The sequence below is a fragment of the Nelumbo nucifera genome, chromosome 6, assembly GCF_055504915.1.
Source record: "Nelumbo nucifera cultivar China Antique chromosome 6, China Antique-T2T, whole genome shotgun sequence".
In the NCBI taxonomy this organism is placed as follows: domain Eukaryota; kingdom Viridiplantae; phylum Streptophyta; class Magnoliopsida; order Proteales; family Nelumbonaceae; genus Nelumbo; species Nelumbo nucifera.
Window position 1 is genome coordinate 53588691 of NC_142654.1, and position 22524 is coordinate 53611214.

Below are 22524 nucleotides of genomic sequence, written 5' to 3' on the forward strand. Positions count from 1 at the left end.
ATCGTCATTGGGAATGATGTCTTTCTCCTTTTCTTGCTTTGATGATGCAGGGGCTTCCTTTGCTGGAATCCCAACCTCTTTACCACTTCTCAAAATGATTGCACTTACATTTTCTCTTGGATTCACAACCGTTTGAGAAGGTAATTTCCCCGAACTTTTCGCCTCTAACTGACTAATTGCGGTTGCCATCTGGCCCATCTGATTATCCAAGCGTTGAATACTGGCCCTCGCCTCTTGTTGAAATTGTTTCATCTCCTGTTGAAATAATAAAGTATTAGTGGCAAGAGATTTAACAATATCTTCTAAAGACATACCAGAATTAGAAGTTTGGCCCGACTATTGTCTAGGGGGGTATGGCTTATATTGTGGGAAACTTGGGTGGTTCTGTGGATTCCCATAGCTAAGATTGGGGTGATTCCTCCATCCTAGATTATATGTGCTCAAATAGGGATCATACTTCCTTTGCGGTTGCCCTGGAAAACCACCTGCCGCATTCACCTGCTCAATGGGATCCTCTTGAAGAGTTGGGCACATATCGATTGGATGCCCTACTAAACGAACAAATCTCACAAGCCTTTGCCGTTTTCATATTACCTATAGCCATTTGACGAACAAGAGAAGTTAGACTCGCAATCAAGTTTCAAGGGAAGAGATATTTACCTCATTAACATGCTTTGATGGAGGGTCAAGCCTAGTGCCAAATTGTTGAGAATTGGCCGCCATATTTGCAATCAAGTTTCTCACGGCCTCGGGAGTTTTGTCCACTAAAGCTTCTCCACTAGCAGCATAATCATGCTCCTATCAGTGGGTTGAAGACCCTCATAGAAATACCGGATGAGTAGTTGCTCACTGATTTGATGATGGGGGCAGCTTGCACATAATTTTTTAAAACGTTCCCAGTATTCATGTAGGGACTCTCTGTTGTACAGCCTTACACCACAAATTTCTTTTCTTATGTTGGCTGCCCTTGAAGCTGGGAAATATTTCTCCAAAAATAACCTCTTCATCTCGTTCCATGTGGTAATACTCCCGGAGGGTAGATAATAGAGTCAATCCTTAGCTGAATCCTTCAGAGAAAACAAAAAGGCTCTTAATTTAATTTGTTCTTCAGTCACCCCCGTGGGTTTCATACTCGTGCATACCACATGAAGCTCCTTTAGATGCTTGTGAGGATCCTCACCTGCAAGACCATGAAAAGTGAGCAAGAGATGTATCAGTCCAGATTTTAATTCAAAAGTAGCATTAGCATCTAAAGCAGAAAATGTTATGCATAAGGGTTGTTGATTCAAATCAGGGGTGGAAAGCTCTTTCAAAGTTCGATTTCCAGCCATAATTTCCTCATCTCTCAAATCAGAACCGCTAACAGATAGGGAATCAAAAGCTAGATCGTTCTCTTCAGAATGACTCCGAGCTTCCCTCCTTAACCTGTGCAAAGTTCCCGCTATTTCTGGATCGTACTACAAATCACCTTGCTTAGAAAATTGAGTTATAGGCATAAATCAAGGAAACCCTAATAAACCATGAACGACATATCATAAAAAAATCTAGAGTGATGAAAATAAATAAACAAATAAAATAGAAAATTTCTACGCTAAAATACAAACAATCAAAGTGATCTTTTTTTTTTTTCGGAAATTTCAAGAACGAAATAAGGATCACAAGAAGCACAAAAATCAACTAGAAAAACTCCCCAGAAATGGTGCCAAAATTTGCCATGCTGTCGTAGGCACCCAAAAATAAAACCTATACTCAAAAAACACATGCAGTAGTGCGAGTAGGGATTGTTCCCACAGAGAGTATCTAGCCTATTTTTGTGCTACGTGAACAAGGAGGGGGGGTTTGAGTATAACGAAAACTAGATTTAAAAAGAAAGAAAATCAAATGAGGAGCAATTCAAATTCAAGTATCGAAATTAATCAAAAGAACAAATTTTGGTCCAAGTCAACATCCACCATCAGAATTTCACTACTGATCATCGATGCAAAAATATATCAATCCACACTTTGAATATTCACCGTAGGAATTATTTTTCTATCTCTCCTTATTTGCAGTTAATTAGAAAACAAGCAATCTACTTAACCCTTACTACTAAACAACCTGAAACAAGCGTTCAAGATTTAATCCAGTAACAGCCTTAAGAATTGGAGATCGAAGAAGCTAAACAACACAAGCACAAGCGGTTGCATTTAATTTAGTTGAGTGTTCTTCCTAAGATCTAACAATTTCTGATGCAACAAATCATTAAACCCTAGTTGCTTCTCAGATTAGAGGGATCAAACAATTACAGATCTGATATCTAACCTAGCAGTAGATTGCAATGAATAATAAACTAGTAGGCCTCCTACCGATTAGATGAAACAATCATGAACATAAGCATAGAAAAACATTTGATATTCAAAGCATAAATCAAACAGTAAAAATTAAATTAGATCTCACAGTTTTTGCTGATTCTGAGGCTTCTGTTTCCTTCGACCAAGTATCAAAATTTAGCCACGCATGGTCATGGTGAAAACTCAAGAAAGAATTGGAGAGGAAGAAGAGAGGGGTGGCAGCCTAGGTCTGATTGTTTTCTTTTTTGTTTTTCCTCTTCTTTTCTCTCTCTACTTCCCCCAAGAGAAGCCACAAAATCTCCTAAAATTTCTTCAGATAACAGTTTCCAAGTTTGACTTATCAAGAAAACTACTAAAAATAAGATAAAATAAAGTTCTAATGCAAGTGGGAGAGTGGTGATTTCGCATATGAAAAACTAAGGAACGTTTCCAGCACGTTAGCAGTGTTGTTGCAGCTACGTCGGGCCCGAATTTGACATTGATTCAGTTAGTATCTATCAAAACTCACAACATGAAAGTTGTAAAGTTTTTCCTTATCGTTTCAACGCATCTTGAATTATTTCAATCAGATCTCGGATGAGAGAATTATGCCCAAATTACGATGCGGTGCTGAAACTGTCTAGAATTACCCGATTAGCTTTGTTTTTCACTTAACGCCTCCATTTGTGCCCTAAATCAAAATATAAGAATAATGAGTCCATTTAGACACTAAATAAGTATAAAAGACTAAATGTTAAGGGAGAAAAATATGATATTTTGCATTCTCATCAATAAACATAGTGTGTAAACCCATTTTTATCACTTATTATATATTGTTTGCCCTTATTATACCAATTAAAAATAGAGTGTATACATTGGTGTATCATCTATTTAGGGATCTTTGAGAGAATGCTAAACAACTATTTAGGGATCTTTGAGAAGGTGGGCATACACAAATCACCTATTCAAAATAGCTAAGCATGGGTCCAACCATTTAGACATTATATCGAATACATGTTCCTATATACAAAAGAATTAGCCTAAACAAAAATAAATACATGAATGAGTGCCATTTCCATACATGTGCATATCTCTGTTGGAATGAAGCCCCAACACAAGGTCCAACCACCACATCCAATAGCCATTGCAGATTCCAAATGTAGAGTTGCAGAGGCCATTGGGACTGATTGTTGGGACCCTTGTTGGAACTACACCCTTCCTCTCTCAATAGCCATTAAAGTCACTGAATGTCGCAGTCAATGTTACCATTATCCATTTGAGATTGTTCCTGTCCCCCACAAATGCCTCAATACAAAAGAGGGAAAAAAAGGAAGAGGAAACAAGACATTATGCACTCTATACAACCCTCAAAACTTATAGAATGATGTCTTCAATAAATAAGTACCTTTGATCCCATTATAAAACATTGAAAAAAGGGGAAAAATAGGGCTTTAACATTATCATCGACTTCGAAAAATAGGGATTAGGTTAACTTGCTTGCCTCTAACCAATAACATTGCCTTTCAATGATGTGCAATCTGGTGCTCCCTACTGGTGAATAGCTCGGACGTCAGATTGGGTAGGTTGCTTGGTTAAGCTATAAGAAAGATAACAATGTTCGGGTTACTTTACCCGAGGTAGGCACTCCGATGCTTAAGTTAGCAAACTGGAGATGTGATTGCTAGAATGTAAGAGAGCTAGAGTGCTTGTGAGCTAAATCGCACGTACCTTCTGAGGTTGGAGGAGAGACCCTTTTATAGACGGGTTGCCATGGGCCTCATGAAACACATCCAGGATCTCCAGCCTGTTTGGTTCAAAGGTGGCTTCATGCCTAAAGATGGAGTACGTGTAAGCAGATAGGGTTTATCCAACTGCACCCGAAGTGAGCAGGGTGATAATCAGCTCTTCCAACGTGGCATTATGATCTCGGGGAAGTTCGAGACAATAACCTGCTTAAGAAGGAGGTCACCCGGCAAGGTGCTAGCTGAATTCAGGTCAAGTCGACAGAAGCAGTTTGCCTCTCATCCTAACCTAATGTCTTGTCGGGGCCAGGGTAGTCCGGTGGAAGTAGGTCACCTCTTACACCGACCAAAAGTTCCATCTAGTTGTTCGTAGTTTGGTTTACTGGGGTGGTGCCGAGGTCACTGATGTAGTTGTGAAGTGTCTAAGGTGATATGCTAACGTGGTACCGAGGTGTCACCCAGTTGCTCTACGATGTCATGTGTCATGGTGTCGTTGGAGGACCAAATTACCTCTCATCAATTGCCCCTCCTCCCCACTCCCAAGTTCAAGGTAGCTAGTCCAGCGAGGGAGTAGTTATAAATTGGGGTGATTTGGTCCATTCTCTACCCATGTACATGGTCCGATCAATGTTTTGGGATCGGGTCAGTTCAGTCGGTCTGACCTAGGTGCAAAGTAGCGTACTGGGGATGCACAGACACCATGCAACTATTAGGTCTCATAGACATAAAAAATGCGCTAAACTAATTTTACCTCGTAATATAAACCGTCACACCCTTGTGAAGCATTGGATCCAACCGATCTCAACCGTCCATAGTTTGGTCTGTCCATCTATAAATAGGACCCTTGGGGCCCATTTTTTCTTGTCCCTGTCTTTGGAGTTCCTGGTGAGATCATGAAGCTCGATGTTATTAGAGTGCTTGGTGTTGTCGGCGAGGTCAGTGTATTCATCTTAGGTGAGTCATTTCCCTTAGCTCCATTTCATTCACAATGTCTAGTAGTGAGTCTAGGGAAGAGGGGGGTCTCTCCTGTCGAGCTAAGGAAGGGACCTTGGCTCAAGACCGGCATGGTTCTCATAAGAGGGTCTCGTCTTCATGTAGGGTTAAAGCACTGGACCAGTTCGATCCTTTTGAGCTCTCTACTAATAATGTGGGTACCTATGGGAGCACGAGGACGATGAGATCACTGTCTTCGAGGAGGCCCTAAAAGTGGGTCTTCGGTTCCCCCTTCATCCGCTGATCCTCGAGGTGTTGAACTATTACAACATTAGTTTAGATCAGCTTCACCCCAACACTGGTCAACACTATCTTGTTCTGTCACCATGTTGACTTCCCCTTAGATGTTAAGACCTTCATTAGCCTGTGCCACATAAAGAAGAACCCTTCCAACACTCCCGAAATGTATAGCTATTATCTGTCCTACCGATCTAGGTGTAAGCTGCTGAATGGCTTCTCCTCCAAGGTACCATCCTGGAAGAGGAAGTATTTCTTCCTTGATCTGAATGGATGATGGCCATTCTTGTCGACCTAGAGAGAGGGAGTGAGGGACTCCAAGCAAGGGTGCGAGTCCTAGTGGACCAAAAATCTATGTTGAGTGAGTACTTAGTCGAGGAGAAGTTGATCCAGGTCGGGCCAAGTTCTCCAAGTTGGTCATCACCTCAAGCTTGGGTATTTTCTTTTTCCTTTCTTTTCTTCTTACAATTTGGCTCACCCTTGAATTTCTTGTGTAGGAGACATGTTGGGCATGCCAACTTCTAGGCTGTTCCAAGCCATGAAGAGGAAGAAGAGGAAGGTGGCTCACCAAGAGGCACCTCAGGTCACTGGTCTAGAGACCGCCGTGTGAACTGCTGAGGGTGTACCGGTCATCGACCTAGTCGAGGGAGACCAACCAGAAAGGACCTTGCCAGATCCCAAGGTGGCCTGCGTATCCGAGGAGCACCTTTCACCACCCGAGTCCGGGGCGTCTAGAGGCTCGAATGCCAAAACCGATCCCAAGGAGAGGCTTACCATCATGGATTTTCAGACTACCCTGGTGAAGAGCAAGGAGGTCTTCTTTCTTGAAGAGGTCGCGAGGCTTCGTGAGTCACGTTCTGACGAGCTCGAGGGAAAGCTTATGCGTTGCCTCATGGTGGTATGTTCCCGACCTTCCTGTTTTCATTCTGGACTCATTTCCCTTAATCTCTTTTGTAGGTGAACACTTTGGCTCACTCTTTGCTGGAGCAGGCTGAGGGTAATCTGGTTAGGGCCCAAGTTGCTAAGGAGGAAGCGACAGAGTACAGGTCTCGAGTTAAGCGGGCTATTCGTCTCATTGGCAACTTGAAGGATGAGCTCATGGTTGAGCGAGGTCGTAAGGCAGACCTGGCAAGGGAGGTCAAGAAGTTGATCGAGGAGCTCAAAAAAAAGGACCAATAGTTGCAAGAGAAGGAGGCCGAGCTCACTAAGCAACAGTTCAAGTTTCTCGATGATGTCCATGCTACCGAGGGCTGTGCAGTCGAAGAGTTCAAGATTTTGTTCAACTTCTTGAAGGAGAGGAAGGAGTTCAGATCCGGCGCCTTTCATCAAGGATTCAAGATGTGCCGGATGTCGGTAGCCTCAGTGTGCCTGGAGTTCGACCTCAACAAGTTAAAGTCCTCAGCATACACTAACGAGATGATGGGTTAGGTCGATCAAGAACCTGACTCTAAGGAGGAGGATGAGGTCGATGTAGTCGGTGGTGGTATGGACGACAGAGCAAATGCCGATGTGGAAGATGTGGGGGCAGACGAGCCCCGGGATATCTGACTTCTTTGCCTCTTTTCTTGGACCACTGATGTATATATGTTGTATGTTGAGCCTCCAAGCTCGACTCTCTAATGTTTTTTCGAGATATACTCTTTCCTTTCAATGAAGTCGATTTTTTGCATATACCGTGCCCCTCCTTCTTGCCTTGTATTTTCAATTGCTAGAAAATAGGCTAAGTGTCAAAACAACATCTGGTGTTGCCGAGGTGACGAGGTGCACGAATTGCCTAGATGCTAAAGTGGCTAAACTCGTAATTTTGGCTAAGTCAAAACGATCTTGAGGTATCGAACCTCTAACATGTCTTGAGATTGGTGTAGGAGGCCTTAGAGCTAAAAGCGATTTGGCTTCCCCTTGTGTAAAACTTAGCCGAAATGCTCATAGATCGGATAAACCAGGTCGCTAGGGTGGGTGGTCTCATTTTTACACTTAGTGAAATTTTGTAGTTTTAGTAGACACAACTCAAAACTTTCGAACTCTTCACAAGTAATACCTCATTAAGTTGTCAACATTCCACGCATGGGATACCTGCCTCCCAACGTTTTGAGCTCATATGTACCCTCACCGATCACTTTGAGAACTTTGTAAGGGCCTTCCTAGTTTGGAGCTAGTTTTCCTACACCGGGCTTGGGTACCATAACCTTCTTAAGTACCGAGCTACTCACTGCTAGTATGCTGCAATCCGAATGTAGGCCAAGTCATGGACTTCTTCTACCAGGTCGAAGTTAGTCTGCAACTTGTCCTCGTTAGCCTCCTCATCATACGTCTAAAACCGTAAGGTCAACACCTTGATCTTGGTTAGAATGACATCTTCCATCACATACGTTAGGTTGAAAGGAGTTTCCCCAGTCGCCGTCTTGATACTAGTTCAAGAGAGCCGAGCTTTGAGTTCGTGGAGTATTGCTCTATTCATCACTTTGGCTTGATCGTTTGCTTGGGAATGGGCTACCGAGGTGAAGTTCTGTTGGATTCCCATTTTGGTGCACTAGTTTTGGAACTTGATGTCTTTGAAATGCTTCCCGTTGCCCGAAATCAATACCTTGGGAAGTCTGAATTTGCAGACGATGCTTTTCTAGAAGAAGTTTTGCAAGTGGAAAGGGCCACGGGTTTGACTTCCACCCATTTCGTGGTTTGACTTCCACCCATTTCGTAAAATAATCAACCACGAAGACCAAGAACCTCTTCCCAGTTGCAAGTGGAAAGGGCCTAAGGATATCTATCCCTCATTGTGCGAATGGCCTTGGGCTGGAAAGGTACCTTAGGTCGACAACAAGATGGTGTGGTATGTTAGCATGCCGCTGACACTTATCGCACTTCCAAACCAATTCTAGTGTGTCCACCTTCATCGTGGGCCTATAATAGCCTTGTCGTAGTGCTTTCTAGGTGAGCGCCCTGCCCCCTAGGTGTCTTCCGTAGAGACCTTTGTGGATCTCGCGTAGCACCTAGCTCGCTTCAGTTGGGCACAAGCAGTGCAAGTAGGGGAGCGTGAACGACCTACAATATAGTTGTTTGCCTATGAGTACTATGAGCTTCGGGACGCTCATGGTCGGTTCAAAGAATTGGAGTTGCCACCCATTTTTTAGAGGAAATGGGCCCTCATTTTCAGATTTGAAAACTCGATTTAAGTCTTTGATAGTGACTTTGTTTTCCATGGGAAAGGCACACAACCAAGAGATTTTGGGTTCTAAGGATTGGGAGAGGGAAGGCATTAGGCACTAGTCTCTCCGAGTTGTTGTAGCAGCCCGAAACGGAAGTTATTCAGGCTTAGTTTCTTTTTGAGAAAAGGAAATGATTGCAGGAATTTCTTAAATTTGGAGGAATATGCTTTCACCTTCTCTTAAGGCCGATTTTGAGGTGATGTTATCGGGTCTTAGGTTATGATTTCCCTATGACCCTCGCCTCTTTACCTCTATTCTCAATCAAGAAGAAATTGAAAACGATGGTCTCCTAAGGCCGATTTTGAGGTGATGCTATCGGGTCTTAGGTACTGATTTCCCTAATACCCTTGCCTCTCTAACTCTATTCTTAGTCAAGAAGAAATTGAAAACGATGGTTCTCCAACATTTTAGAACTTCAAGAAACCCAGAAAAAAACTAAAAAAGAATTGACCTTTCGTATGTACCTTGACGGGAGTTTTCCAGCAGCTAGGGACTTTAATTGAGACTTGGGCTGAGCGTTTCTGGTGTAAAGTTTAGGAAACAAGGACTTTAATTGAGACTTAGGCTTGAGCTTAGCTTCAGGGATTTCAGGATTTCAAGTAGAATGTGTACGTTACAGAAGTTGGGAAATTGCCTTTTTCTCCTCTTCTTCTCCTTTCTGGGGCCTCTCTTAGGTTTCTTTTCCTCTTTCCCCTTCTCTCTGGTCTCCCCTTCAAGTCTTCTCTCTTCAGTCCCCCTTTGAGCTCGAATTAGGTTAGTATTTATAGAGAATGGGAGGGGGGTCATTTCTGAATTCGCTCAGCTACAATGCCTGGGATTCAATAGAGGTTTTTTATACAAATATGCAAAGATTCTTCAAAGAAATAGATGTTCAGTCAAGCTTACCTGTTTGGTGAAACATTTTCTTCAACTTGGGGATGGTTTTCACGGGTTTTGTGCGTCCAATGGGAGCTTAGCACGTGCCAGATGTTGCAGCCTCGTATTTGGGGCTGGTAGTGGCAAAAAACGTAAATTTGATGAACTTTTTAAAGTGGTTTTGTCTTTTCTTAGCTTTAAGTAAGGGTCTATTTGGTATTTTGAGTTTTTTAAGCCTATTAGGCTCTGCTTCATTGGTCCAAGTGTTTTAAAGGGCTCAAATAAGGAGCTGACATCATTCCATACCCTCTTAATATTCTAAGTTGGACAGCTGATGTGGTAGTTCAATCTAGTGCATCAAAATGGTATCTTTCTAGTTTAGCGGTCAAATAGATGAATTTGGTCATAAAATTTGGTGTGCTGGGGTTTTTTGAGTCTCTGAACACAATGGTGAGGTTTGACTAGACAAATAGGGCTGGAAAGATGGAGATATATGGGTGACAAGTTCGGTTTGATGAGATTTGCTGAAATAGAATCTTTATTTGATGAAGGGTTAAACGAGGGAATTTTGGAACGAAATTTGGTGGGTTGGCACCTTTTAATGTCTTGAATCTAATGGATGTTATGGATCTTTTATAAGAGGTGTATATTGATTGTTTTAGTTCAAATAGTGGTCTTAGCTTATGGTTATCCAATTAACGAGAGGGCCCGAAATGAAATCTTACTTTTTCAACGATCAAATGAAGGTGTTTGGTCATGAAATTTGATGTGTTAGGTTTTTTGGGCCTCCGAACACAATGGTGAGGTCTGATTGGTTATATGAAGTTGGGATGATGGATGGTAGGATCTAATTAATGAGATTTGTTGGAATAGTATCTAAGCTTGATGGGGGGTAAAATAAGGGAATTTTAAGCTACAATTTGGTAGGTAGGCATGGATTAGGGTGAGGAGTCAAGTGGATGGTTCTGATCTGAGAAAAATATGGTCAATCTTGGTAATCATTCAGGGCCATCAGAATGGAATCTTAACGTTTTTGTGGTTGATCATCGTAGATATGCGGTGGGATTCACTAGTCGATTGTGTCCTAGTGATCTTGAGGTGATGGGTGTGTTAGATTCAATTTTGAGGAGTTGGAGTTTGAACATCGCATAGATCAGGGCTGTTAGAAAGAGAGTTGGCATGATGAACAGTGAATATTTGTAGTTTAATCATGAAAATTGATGTATAACTAAGTTATAGTTTTCCAAGTCTTGGGATGGTGTCTGATCGGACGTTAATGTTGACCTTAAGGTTGTTATTTGTCTTTTGGACTATGTCAAAGGAGGGCACTTTGGGTTTAGAGAGTGTCGAGTCAACTTGATTGTATTCCTAAGTTTTTGAAGTCTAAGAGGGGGGTACAAAGAGGTAGGGTGAAGGGACCGAGCAAAAATTGGTTGCTAACAAGTACATAGCAAGTTGACTGCTGCTCCACCATCTGAGCTGCATTATGCTCTGTAGGTAGTCAATGAACGAATCCATCCAACTCGGCTCTATAACCAAAATAGGAGTATAGGTACATAGTGGTCTCTAAGACCCTTAGAGTACAAAAGGTGTCAAACCAACACTACACGGACGCCTACGATGAATCTAGAACCCATCGCATGATTGTGATGAGTTCATCACAAATCCGTGATTGTGATGAACTTACACCCAGGACCAGTTATGATGAACTTCGGCTAACACGAATTTGCGACAAAGCTAAGATACATACGGGTTTGCGATGAACCCAGGCATGTGTAAAGCTGCGATGAACTTGGCACCATTACAGAACCACAGAATCATAATAGAATAGGAATAGACACCTGTTACACGTACGTCTTTAATTTACACATGTGAGTTCAATAAAATACGCCCGCCAAATGATGACACCACCCACACCACGTCAATATAATAGGGTCACATACGGAGAGAATCCAAAAGGGATAGGATTCTCTAATAATGATCCTTTAATAGTCAAACTAAAGGAAATATCTCATTCCCTAACAAAAAGGATTCTCTTTCCTAATAGGAAAGAATTTTTTCCTTGATAACCTTAACTTTCTCTCTATAAAAAGGAGAGAACAATCCTCCCCCAGGGAGACAACATAATCACAATCTAGACCAAGGGTTTCTCACAAGGGATGCTCCCTTCTCTCCTCTCCTCTCCTCTCTTCCTCACCTCCTCTCTCATTCTCGTCGCCATCTTCGGACCTTCGGAGACTGGCTAACTACTAGGAGTCTACGATGATTACATTAGAATCTCTGGTTTTGTCTTCGATCTCTGAGGGAATGGCATCACTAAAATTCTCCTAATCACTACCGCGGCTTGGCCTTTTGGATTATAAGCTCTTGCTACCTTTTATAGCAAAAAAAAAAACACATTAAAGATTGAGAAACTCAAGAATGACGATCGCGGAAGGTGTTTTGGGGTAACAACACGAAGTTTTGTTGAACAAAAAAAAGGGAAAGACCCTCGTTGCTGAAAGACCTTTGTTGTTTTCCTTACCAATCTGAATTGAGGATCGAAAAAAAAAGAAACGTAGGAGTGACACGTTGCTGAAAAGGGGAGGACCTCGATGCTAAAAAGACCTTCATTGCTTTCGTTGCGGATTTGAGTAAGTTCCTTACAATTTTTTTTGCCCATGCCATTTTTGTTAAAAATCTCAAACTACTCATCCACCACCTTGGCTGAGTAATTCTCTTTAGTCTTTCTTGTCAAGTATGATTTCTTGTGATTGATTCTTCTTAAGTTTTGGAGTTTGATCTCACGGGTTTACGAATTTCACTAGACCTATTGCTTGTAAAAAAAAAAGGGAGAAATAAGTATATATATATATATATATATATATATATATATATATATATATATATAAGAGATCAGAATTATGGGACCGAATTGTTTTTGCCGACTTATATAAATTGATGTTGTATTTTGGGTTTTATTCCCGACAATCCTAGAAAGCTCCGGCCTCTTCTACAATGGTTTTAATTGTCACGTCTTAAGCTTACTTAACCTTAAACTATCCTCTGCACTCTTTGGGGATTTTGTTAGAAATTGCTTGCAACAAATTAACTAGCTTTCACACTGAGTTTGATTAGGAGTGTGTTCGAATAATACTGATTAGTTTATTGGGTCAACCTTATAATTAGTGAAATAGAGTCAGTGAGTGAATGATCCAGAAGGAGGTATAAAGCCAAAAAAAAACCAATTAAGCATTCCAGATCCAAGCTCGACCCAACAGGAAAAAGAGAACCTTATTTTCCTAAATTGAATGCCAAGTTACAACTTTGATATCTCTGCTCACCAACTAATTATTGCTGGCCTTTGAGAAGATACAATTTATGATAGCCTATGGACGAGCTAGTAATGACGTATTGTAAACTAAAAAAAGATGGTTTATCACTCTGATTAGTACTCGATTAGTATATTTCACTACAATCCCTATCGCCTTAGTTAAATATCTAAGTTGTCATGATTGTTGGTATGAGACCGATTGAATGAAGGGCAATTCTTCTCATGACTCGTTCTTTTTCATGAGACCGAAGCAAGAAAACACTCCCTAGAACCTTACGAAATCCATTAATTTTGACAATAGGAGTTTATCTACCCACCCCCACACGCTGGCCATTGACCTCTTGATTTGCTTTAGTTTTTCTAGCTTAGCAATCTCACATATGGGCCTACTGCTTATTTGACATTGGTTTTTCTTGTTAAACTTATGTTTTGACTGATGATCTTGTGTTAAATATGCTTTTGGAATTTTATTACCCTCGGAATGGACTTTCAAATTCTTCATTGCATTCACTTCATACTTGTAAAGCTATGGACTATAGTGAAGGATATACATCGTTCTATTAGAATAGAGTTTCCATGTATTACTCTAATATCCTAAACTTTGTTCCGCGATTCGTTAATATAGCTAGCCAGTCAGAACTCAAGGCCTTAGATTCATGTTTTCCTACCATACCACAATAACAGAGTTGTCATAGTTTTTGCATCATTTTCTGTTACATCCTTCAGATCCATTTGTTTGTTGGTTCCAAAATTTGCTATAAGTATGGTTCTACAAGTTACTTTACTTGCGTTACTTCATGACTACATTCTACTTTGTTTTGAATTCTCCAATTATGGCTCATAGCTGGTGTTATCTCTCGTAATATGTTTATTAATGTAGTTGTTCTTATCATAATTCCCCGCCATACATAAAGCGCTCATTTGGTTCTTGGCTTGGGTACCCCTCCATCAAAATTGAACGGGATCTACTAAAAAAATAATAAATAAAAAAATAAAATAAAATGGGATAGGATTGAGTTCTGAATCTTTGACTCAACAAAAAGGATTTGAACCTTTTGAAGTCATGCAACATAAAATCCCTCAGTAAGTCCACCTCGACAATCTTTTGTCATCAAGAAATTAAAAAAAAAATATTTTTTTTTCCGAATTTGGGAATCAAAAAGCTGACAAGACCTGGTCTAAATGATAATCCAATCCATTTAAAAAAATAAATAAATAATGAAATAAAACTTTTATTTTGTCATAATCATGTCTTAGTTCTAGAATGAACTCCTTTCTGATTTTAGTGAGCTCTATTTGTAAATTGAGATTAATTATGAGGAATAAATGTTGTCTATTTTAGCAAGCTCTATTTGTCTACTATGGAAGTAAACATATTCATTTCTTATTTGGAAAAATGTGTCGTTGCATTAATGATCCCAAGAAGGTAAAGTTGTTTTCATATCTGTTATAAATATTTTCAGTATCCTTAACTCATAGGCATCACCATCATCCAAGCCTTATTTTCTTTTCTTTTAACCTGAATCCCATGAGCCAGATGTTAGTTTTTGGTTTACCTTGTTTTTTTGAGTATCTTGTTATTTTCCTTTCTCGCTATTAACTAATTGTGTTAGGGCTGATTAATAGAAATGCTTCTTGGATGTTTACCATGTTACCTAATAATCATAGTGTTGGGTCCTCTACAGTAATAGTTAGTCATTGACCCTCATTTGTTTGATTTTATCTTCTCATTATCAAGAAATATAACTTATTTTTTTATGTGTTGTTTAATTGTTATATTTAATTTTAGAATTTCATATATACTTGGATATATGGATCCACCCCTCTCTGATCTTATAAAATCCAATGCGATTTGATTTATATATACTCATATATACTTAAAAGTTGTGCTATACTTATTAGTAAAGGTAATTCCATAGTTTTTTGTTGTAATTTTACTGAATTTTAATCCATTCAAGTTTCATGCAAGTAATTTTCTATTCACTATTTTATATAATACCAAGTTCACTTTGGTTTATTTTATCAATAATATATAATATTTTGATAATTTTAGTTAATTTACTGACATTAGCCAATTTCAAACTATAATCTGAATTCAATTTGAATATAAATGAATCAATTTTTTTTCTCTTTGATTTGATCTGTTTGCAGCGTTAGCAGAATAAAATAAGGTCTTCACTTAAAATAAAATTAAGTCAAATTTGATAATTGTTAACATGTGTAGAGAATAATATCATTAGGAATAAGTGAGTTATTGCATGATGAAAGGGTTAGAAAGGACATGAACATATCCTTGAAAAAAAAATTGCAATGTATGGAAAAGGTTTATCGTATTCAAAACATAGTGCATTTTGAGTCTTTTTGAAATAGGAACGCCATCAATTTTGGATGCTTACTAACTTCTGATCTTTATTCTACGATGAGCTAGTAATACCTGTTCTGAGTTAAACATATGATATGCTACAATGAAAATCTAGTTATTTCCACAATATTTAAATCTGAACTGGCGTTCCAACTTCGTTCCCGATATAATTACATATGAAATCCCTTTCATATTGTGATAACTCAGACACAACAACCTCAGACATGACAACGTTGTGATAACTCCTCTCTATGGACACATTAAACAGTTACTCATTTTGCGTAACTTTATTGCTCATAATAGTACCGCGTATATTGGAACAACACTACTCGATCTGTGATAAAGTTCACTATATTTGTGCCAATACTTAATTACGATAGAGTCCAATGGGCTCTCAACCCAAAAATACTTAATCCTGTCACCTTGGTGTTTCCTACAAACACGCAAAGCACCTTCCAATATTAGAGGACACTTGCAACTTTCTTCCTCCTCAATGGTGTTTAACACTTGCACTGAGCCTCCAATCTAAGGGACGCACGTGATTTCCTTTTTTATAAGTAGTTCGCAATTAACGACTGATTACACTCGCAAAAGTGTTCGATTGCGATTAACTCCTATGATACTTACAAAAAGTACTTATTTATGATGGAGTGTACAAAACAACCAACTTTAAATGATTTGATCACCATTCGACATATGCACTAATACAAGTTGCGACAAAAAATTCACAAACCACGCAACTTCCAAGCCACATTACTTTATTTCCGACTCTTCCCTTTAAACTAATATGCGATAAAGTTTTTCTTACAAGATCGAAAATTACGAATGAGTAATGATAGACAATGACAACTTGCTAAGAATAACATTTGTTCTAGTGTTTTTTCTCATGTGTTGACAAAACTTCACTGCAAAAGGTAACGAAGGACTCAATCTCAAGCCCTAACCATATCGCACACACAGAGACTCATTTTCTTTAGGCACAATAGCATTTATCTCGTTCCAGGGGAAAGGTTCAACTCCCCTTTCCTACACATGTGCTAAGATTGTTTGTAGATCACTTTATCACACTTAGCAATGTTTCGGGAATTGGAACAACATTCAATTTTCTTATTTCCCTATGCACGTAAGGCATTGACTCACATTAACAACCACACTCCTCCATGAGGGCTTCCAGCCTCTCAGTAGATTTCAAGAGATTGGCCTTGACCATTCTAAGACAAAGGTCAAACACCTAGCGAAACCTCAGGAGTGTTTCTCAATAGAAGACATTTTATCAAGATACAAGGGGGTTGCACCCACCAAAGCAGCAACGGAATCAGCCCTAGCCACTCCCTCCCTTCCTACCAATGGTCAGGGCGGCCAAAAATCCAAAAATACCACATGGCCATTGCCACGAAAAAGGCAATACATATTGCAATCCCATATGCTCCCTCGCTATCCCCCTTCCCTGTCAATGGCCATGGGGGCTGAAACACGGAAACTCAGCATTAGCTTGCCCGTTACCAGGAAGAAGCATCACATATAGTAATTCCCAATGTCTTTTGCTAATTTTCTTCTCGTCAATGGTCAGGGGGGCTAAAACACATAAATAAGGTGTAGCATTGACCATTGACAAAAAGAAAATCACCAAAAGACGGGGCTAAACCATGGAATGTAGGGAGTCCCCATCACAAACACAAGACGCATCCCACTTACACAAAATCACAAAATAGGGAAAATTCCAAGACCCAATGCATGCAAACCAACTCACCCCAAGATCTAAAAATAAATACAAAGGCAAGTGCTTATCGATAAGCTCCCACTTACCGATAAGCCAGGGGTTAATGTAGGTACATAGTGGTCACTAAGACCCTTAGAGTACAATAGGTGTCAAACCAACACTACATGGATGCCTACGATGAATCCAGAACCCATCGCACGATTGTGATGAGTTCATCACAAATCCGCGATTGCGATGAACTCACACCCGGGATAGGTCACGATGAACTTCAGCTAGCACGGATCTGCAATAAAGCTAAGACACACACGGGTTTGTGATGAACCCGGACACGCATAAAGCTGTGATGAACCTGGCACCCTTACAGAACCGCGGAATCATGGTAGAATGGGAATAGACACCGGTTACACGTACATCTTTAAGTTACGTGTGCGGGTTCAATAAAATATGCTCACCAAATGATGACATCACCCACGCCACGTCAATATAACAGGGTCACATATAGAGAGAATCTGGAAGGGATAGGATTCTCTAATAATGATCCCTTAATAGTCAAACTAAAGGAAATATCTCCTTCCCTAATAGAAAGGATTCCCTATCCTAATAAGAAAGAATCTCTTCCTTGATAACTTTAACTTTCTCTCTATAAAAGGGAGAGAACAATCCTTCCCCAAGGAGACAACACAATCACAATCCAGACCTAGGGTTTCTCACAAGGGATGTCCCTTCTCTCCTCTCCTCTCCTCTCTTCCTCACCTCCTCTCTCATTCCCATCACCATCTCCGGACCTTCGAAGACTGACCGACTTCCAGGAGTCTACGATGATTACAAGGAGTAGTCGCTTATGCCACCCTTTCTTTGCTAGGGTGTGGCAGGTCTTCGATGTAAACCATTCTCCTCGTAGTGTCCGTTGCACCAACCAGCTTCGAAAGCACATTGGCCTCAGTGTTCTCAAACCTTGGCACTTACTGGATGTACCAAGTTGGAAATTGGGCAGGAGCTCTCTAACCTTGGCCAGGTAGGCCAACATGGCGGGCTCCAGGGCCTCATACTCCCTATTCACCTAGTTTACCACTAACTATGAATCACTGCACACCATGAGATTCACATCGACCTCCTTCGCTAGCAATAGCCTGGTTATCAATGCCTCATATTCAACTTCATTATTCAATGCTCTGAATGCGAACTAGAGGGCATACTCTAGCTTCACCTTGCTAGGTCCATAGAGGATCAACCCATCTCCACTTCCACGCTGGTTGGATGAACTATCCACATGGATGATCCAAGGCTCCTCATCCTAAGTCAGGACGGGTGCCGCATTGGTTGATGCCTCCGAGGTGGTCACAAGCTTGACAACTTTAGGGGTCGGCATGCGGAACATACACTCGGTGATGAAATCAGCTAGGACCTACACCTTGATCATTGGGCACGGCTCAAACCGGATATCGTACTCGCTGAGGTCAATTTCCCATTTTGTCAGCCTACCTGAGACCTTAAACTTTTGGGGGACTTGCCTAAGGAGTTGATTGGTCAAGACTACGACAGTGTGGTCCTGAAAGTAAGGTTGTAACTTATAGGTTTCTAGCACCAGCAACAAGGCCAAGGTCTCGATGTTTGGATACATGGTCTCTGTGGCATGCAGGACTTTGCTCATGTAATAGACAGGTCATTTCACCTTGTCTACTTCTTGGATAAGGACCGAGTTGACTACCTCGTCAGTCGTAGAAAGGTAGAGTTTAAGCTCATCTTTGGGTTCGGGCCTAGCTAGAAAAGGTGGGCAACTGAGGTACCTCTTGAGCTCATCAAACGTGAGCTGACACTCTTCAGTCCACTCAAAGTCTTGATTTTTCTTTACATCCTTAAAAAATGGAAGGCATTGCCCAACCAACTTAGACATAAATCAATTCAGGGCAGCTATCTGACTTGTTAGTCTTTGTACCTTTTTTATTGTTTTAGGAGGTCGCATATCTAGAATGGCCTGAATTTTTTTCCAAGTTGGCTTCGATGCCACATCGGTTCACTATGTACCCGAAGAACTTGCCCAATGTGACTCCGAATATGCACTTGTTCGGATTGAGTTTCATATTATATTTTCTTAAGATGTAAAAACACAACCTAGGTCAGAAATCAAAGAGTTTGAAAATTGAGTTTTTACTACCATATCATCAGCATAAGCTTCAATTTTATTTCCAATTAAATCAGCAAAAATTTTATTTACAAGGCACTAGAAGGTCGCTCTAGAATTATTTAAACGAAAGCACATAACTTTGTAACAGTACAAGCCCTTCTTGGTTACAAAAGAAGTTTCCTCTTCATTAGCCGGATCCATCTGGGTTTGGTTGTAGCCAGAGTATGCATCCATGAAACTCAATATTTTGAACCCCGAGGTCGCATCTACCAAGCAATCACTTCTAGGGAATGGGAAGTTGTCCTTTGGGCAGTCTCTGTTGAAGTCGGTGTAGTTGATGCACATGTGCCACTTGCTGTTGGTTTCCTTCATGAGCACTATGTTGGCAATCTAGCTCGGGTATTGGACCTCTCTAATGAAGTCTGCAGTGAGGATCTTCTCGACCTCCTCATCTACTATCCTCCACCACTCTTGGGTGAGGTTTCTTTTCCTCTACCGGACTGGTCTGACTAAAGGGTCAACATTTAGTTTATGAGTTATGATAGAGGGGTCTATGCTGGGCATTTTTGCTGCTGACCAAGCAAAAACATCTAAATTTTCAATTAAAAAACTTACTAGGTTAGAGCGCAATGGTTCCACGAGGTGAACTCTCTCATCTGTGTTCTTTTGGCGGCGGTTCCAAGTCGATGTCGATGGCCTACTTTCCTTTGCCCTTTAGTGCGGCCATGTAGCACTTATGAGACTCGAGGTGGTCGCCTCGCACCATCCTTACTTCATAAGACGTCAAAAACTTTATTGCTAGATAGTAGGTCAACACCACTGCTCGGAGGGTGTGGAAGTAGGTCAGCCCAAAATGGTGTTACAGGGTGATGAGGTCTCGACCACTTGGAAATCGTGATCGAACCGTACCGAGTTTGGCATTGAGCCTATCGTTACTGGCACCCTCACTCGGCCTAAGGGCCTTACTACTTCTCTACTAAAGTTGACCGAGGTGACATCGACCGACTACAGATCCTTCCTTTTGAGCTCCATCCATTCAAATGCCTCTAGGAAAATGATATCAGCCAAGCTTCCAGAGTTGACCAGAATCCGCTTTTCCTTGAAGTCATTTATTACCAACTTGACCACGAAGGTGTCATCGTGCAAATACTAGATCCCACAAGTGTCATCCTCGATAAGGTAAATCACCTCCTCCATATGAGGGCACTTCAGCGGGTTTTCGTACTCGTGCTCGAGCTCCTAAACTGAATTTCTCACCGTTAAGGTGCTGCATCCTACCATTATTGATCCACCTGTAATCATGTTAATGACACCACGGACGGGCCGCTTTGCTACTGCTGGGTCTCAGGGAGGCTGGTCTTTGTTATGGTCCCTACTCAATTGTGGCACCTCTCTCGGCTGGTTGACAGGTCAGCTTTGGTCCTCCCTCTTGATGAACTACTTTAGATACCCTTAGAGGATCAAGTCCTCGATCTTGTCCTTGAGGTTGCGATAGTTCTCTGAATCATGGCTGATGTCTAGATGGAAGTGGCAATACTTATTGGGATTCCTATTAGCAGGGTCTCCTCTCATTCGGGGTGGCCATCTGACATACTCGACCATCTTGATGTGCATCAATATCTCCCCCCTCTTCACATTTAATGTAGTGCAGTTTCTATTTTGGATGGAGGGAGTGCGTGAACATCGTTCAGAAGACTGATTGCTTCTGTGCGGAGACCTATTTCTTATCTATGGCGACCTATTGCATTGGTTGAGAGGGACCAACTATACCTCAGTGACTTGCTTTTCTAGTGCTGCTTGCTACTCCCCGACTTGTCCTCTGACCTCTTCTGCTTGTCGCTCAGCTCTAACCAGGATCCGAGCGCCTCTTTGGCCTTCAAAAACTTGTCTGCTTGGTTGAGGAACTCTTCCATAGAGGCCAGAGGGTTCAACTCGACCTCGCAGCACAAGTCCGAATGTAAGACGCTGTTGATCACTGTGGTGAGTTGGATGGCTAGGTCGAGGTTAGTAATCTGTAGTTGGTCTAGGTCGAATGTTTTGATGTAGTCCCAAAGCTTATCATTTGGTCGTTGTACAAAATTCAACATGTTAGACAATTACGCCCTTAACTTCAATCGGATTGATATACTTATTGACATTTATGGTAAATGAATAAAGTGCGTAATTGATTCATGTTATTTTGGTCTGTTTTTGTGTGATACCCTTAAATTGGATACTTATGAGACTCGTGTTAGTTTAGAATCTTCACAGTCGTTCGATAGATTTGGGGAGATTTATCTTGCCAAAGCTGACATTGATGTGCCGCCAAGTGGGTTGGGGTGGCTTGTCTCAGCTGCCAGGGTGAGACCTGAGGTACAGGTAGTGTAGGTTTTCTTGAAACCTTGAACCAGACCAAATTCCAGTATTGCCCTGGACCTTGGAGACAGATGGGCAAAACTGGAATGTTACACCTGACCCCTAGACTCGATTATGGTACTGCACTGGGTGTCGGATTGGGCTATCTTTGATATGCCAATCAGTGAGATCCTTGACCGGGTCAAAACCTGGGTATGTTGGGGCAGTCCAAGAACTCACCTGAGTGGGTGATCATAGTAACAGGATCAGCCCCTTTGTCAGACAAAGTGAAAGATCGGGGAATGCACTCTCTCTGATGGAAACCTAAACTACCGGTAGCTGATTTCAAATTGTTAAGATTTGTTTTGAAAAATATATTTATATAGAGATAGACATATATATTATGGTTTCACGAAATGTTTGCAAAATGTTTTAATTTTTGGGATCCATGTGAATAGAGAGTGCAACACTGTACCTTGCAGCCGAGGGAGAGGTCCTCTCTTGTCGTGCAGTGTTTGATCATTATGGGTTGAGAGGTTAAGTGTAAGACCATTAAGGGTTATACCTAGTCGGCTAATCTTGCATCTTCCCACAGTCCTTCGGCCTTCATAAGGTAGTTGGACCCAAGGACCATTTAGTGAAAATGTTGGGCCCATTAAGAGCCCATACTGATGGACTCAGGGGTTCACTGCGTTCTATAGTGAATTCAGCCAGGCCTTGTAACAAAGGCTGGGCTGAACCCATGTGGCTAATGTGTAGATCAATGCAAGGGTCCCATGCCATACAAAGAGAACCAAACTAGCTAGCATTTAAAGGGAAAGTGAGCTGTATGACCAAATGGTCCTAAAGCCCATTTCGAACTAGGCTTAAGTAAGTTAATTAAAAGGGGGTGAATTCTGGTTTATAATCTGATTAGGATTAGTTAAAGGATAAGATAAGTCTTATCCATTTAAGAGTCCAGATCCAAATATCAGATTTGGATCAAGAAACTCTTTTCTAATTGGATTAGGAAGCTGATCCAAAGAAGGCTATAACTAGGGGGCGAATTCACCAGTTTATGCACTCAGCAATCTACATAATTCTCCTCCAGTTCTTGCCGCTCCTACCTAGTTCGATTTCCACCTTTTGATCTAATCAAGAATAGTTCTTGATGTTGTTTCTTGCTAGAAGAAACAATCTAAAGTCGTGCTCACCAGCCCCTTGCGTGATTCTTGCTGGAAAATTAGGGTTCTTGCTGAAGAACCACTTTGCTGATCCAGGCTCACCATAAGCTGTGTCATCTTTAGTGGAGGCGGGTTTTGGTCACATCTTTGGGCATGAACAACTATGTT

At 41.1% G+C, this 22524-nt stretch overlaps 1 non-coding gene across 1 annotated transcript; it reads left to right on the forward strand.

The window, feature by feature from the left end:
• Positions 1-852: 852 nt before the first annotated feature.
• Positions 853-959, forward strand: LOC148791061 (small nucleolar RNA R71). Its single transcript, XR_016078076.1, has one exon. It is a non-coding gene; the product is annotated as a small nucleolar RNA R71 (small nucleolar RNA).
• Positions 960-22524: the final 21565 nt, after the last annotated feature.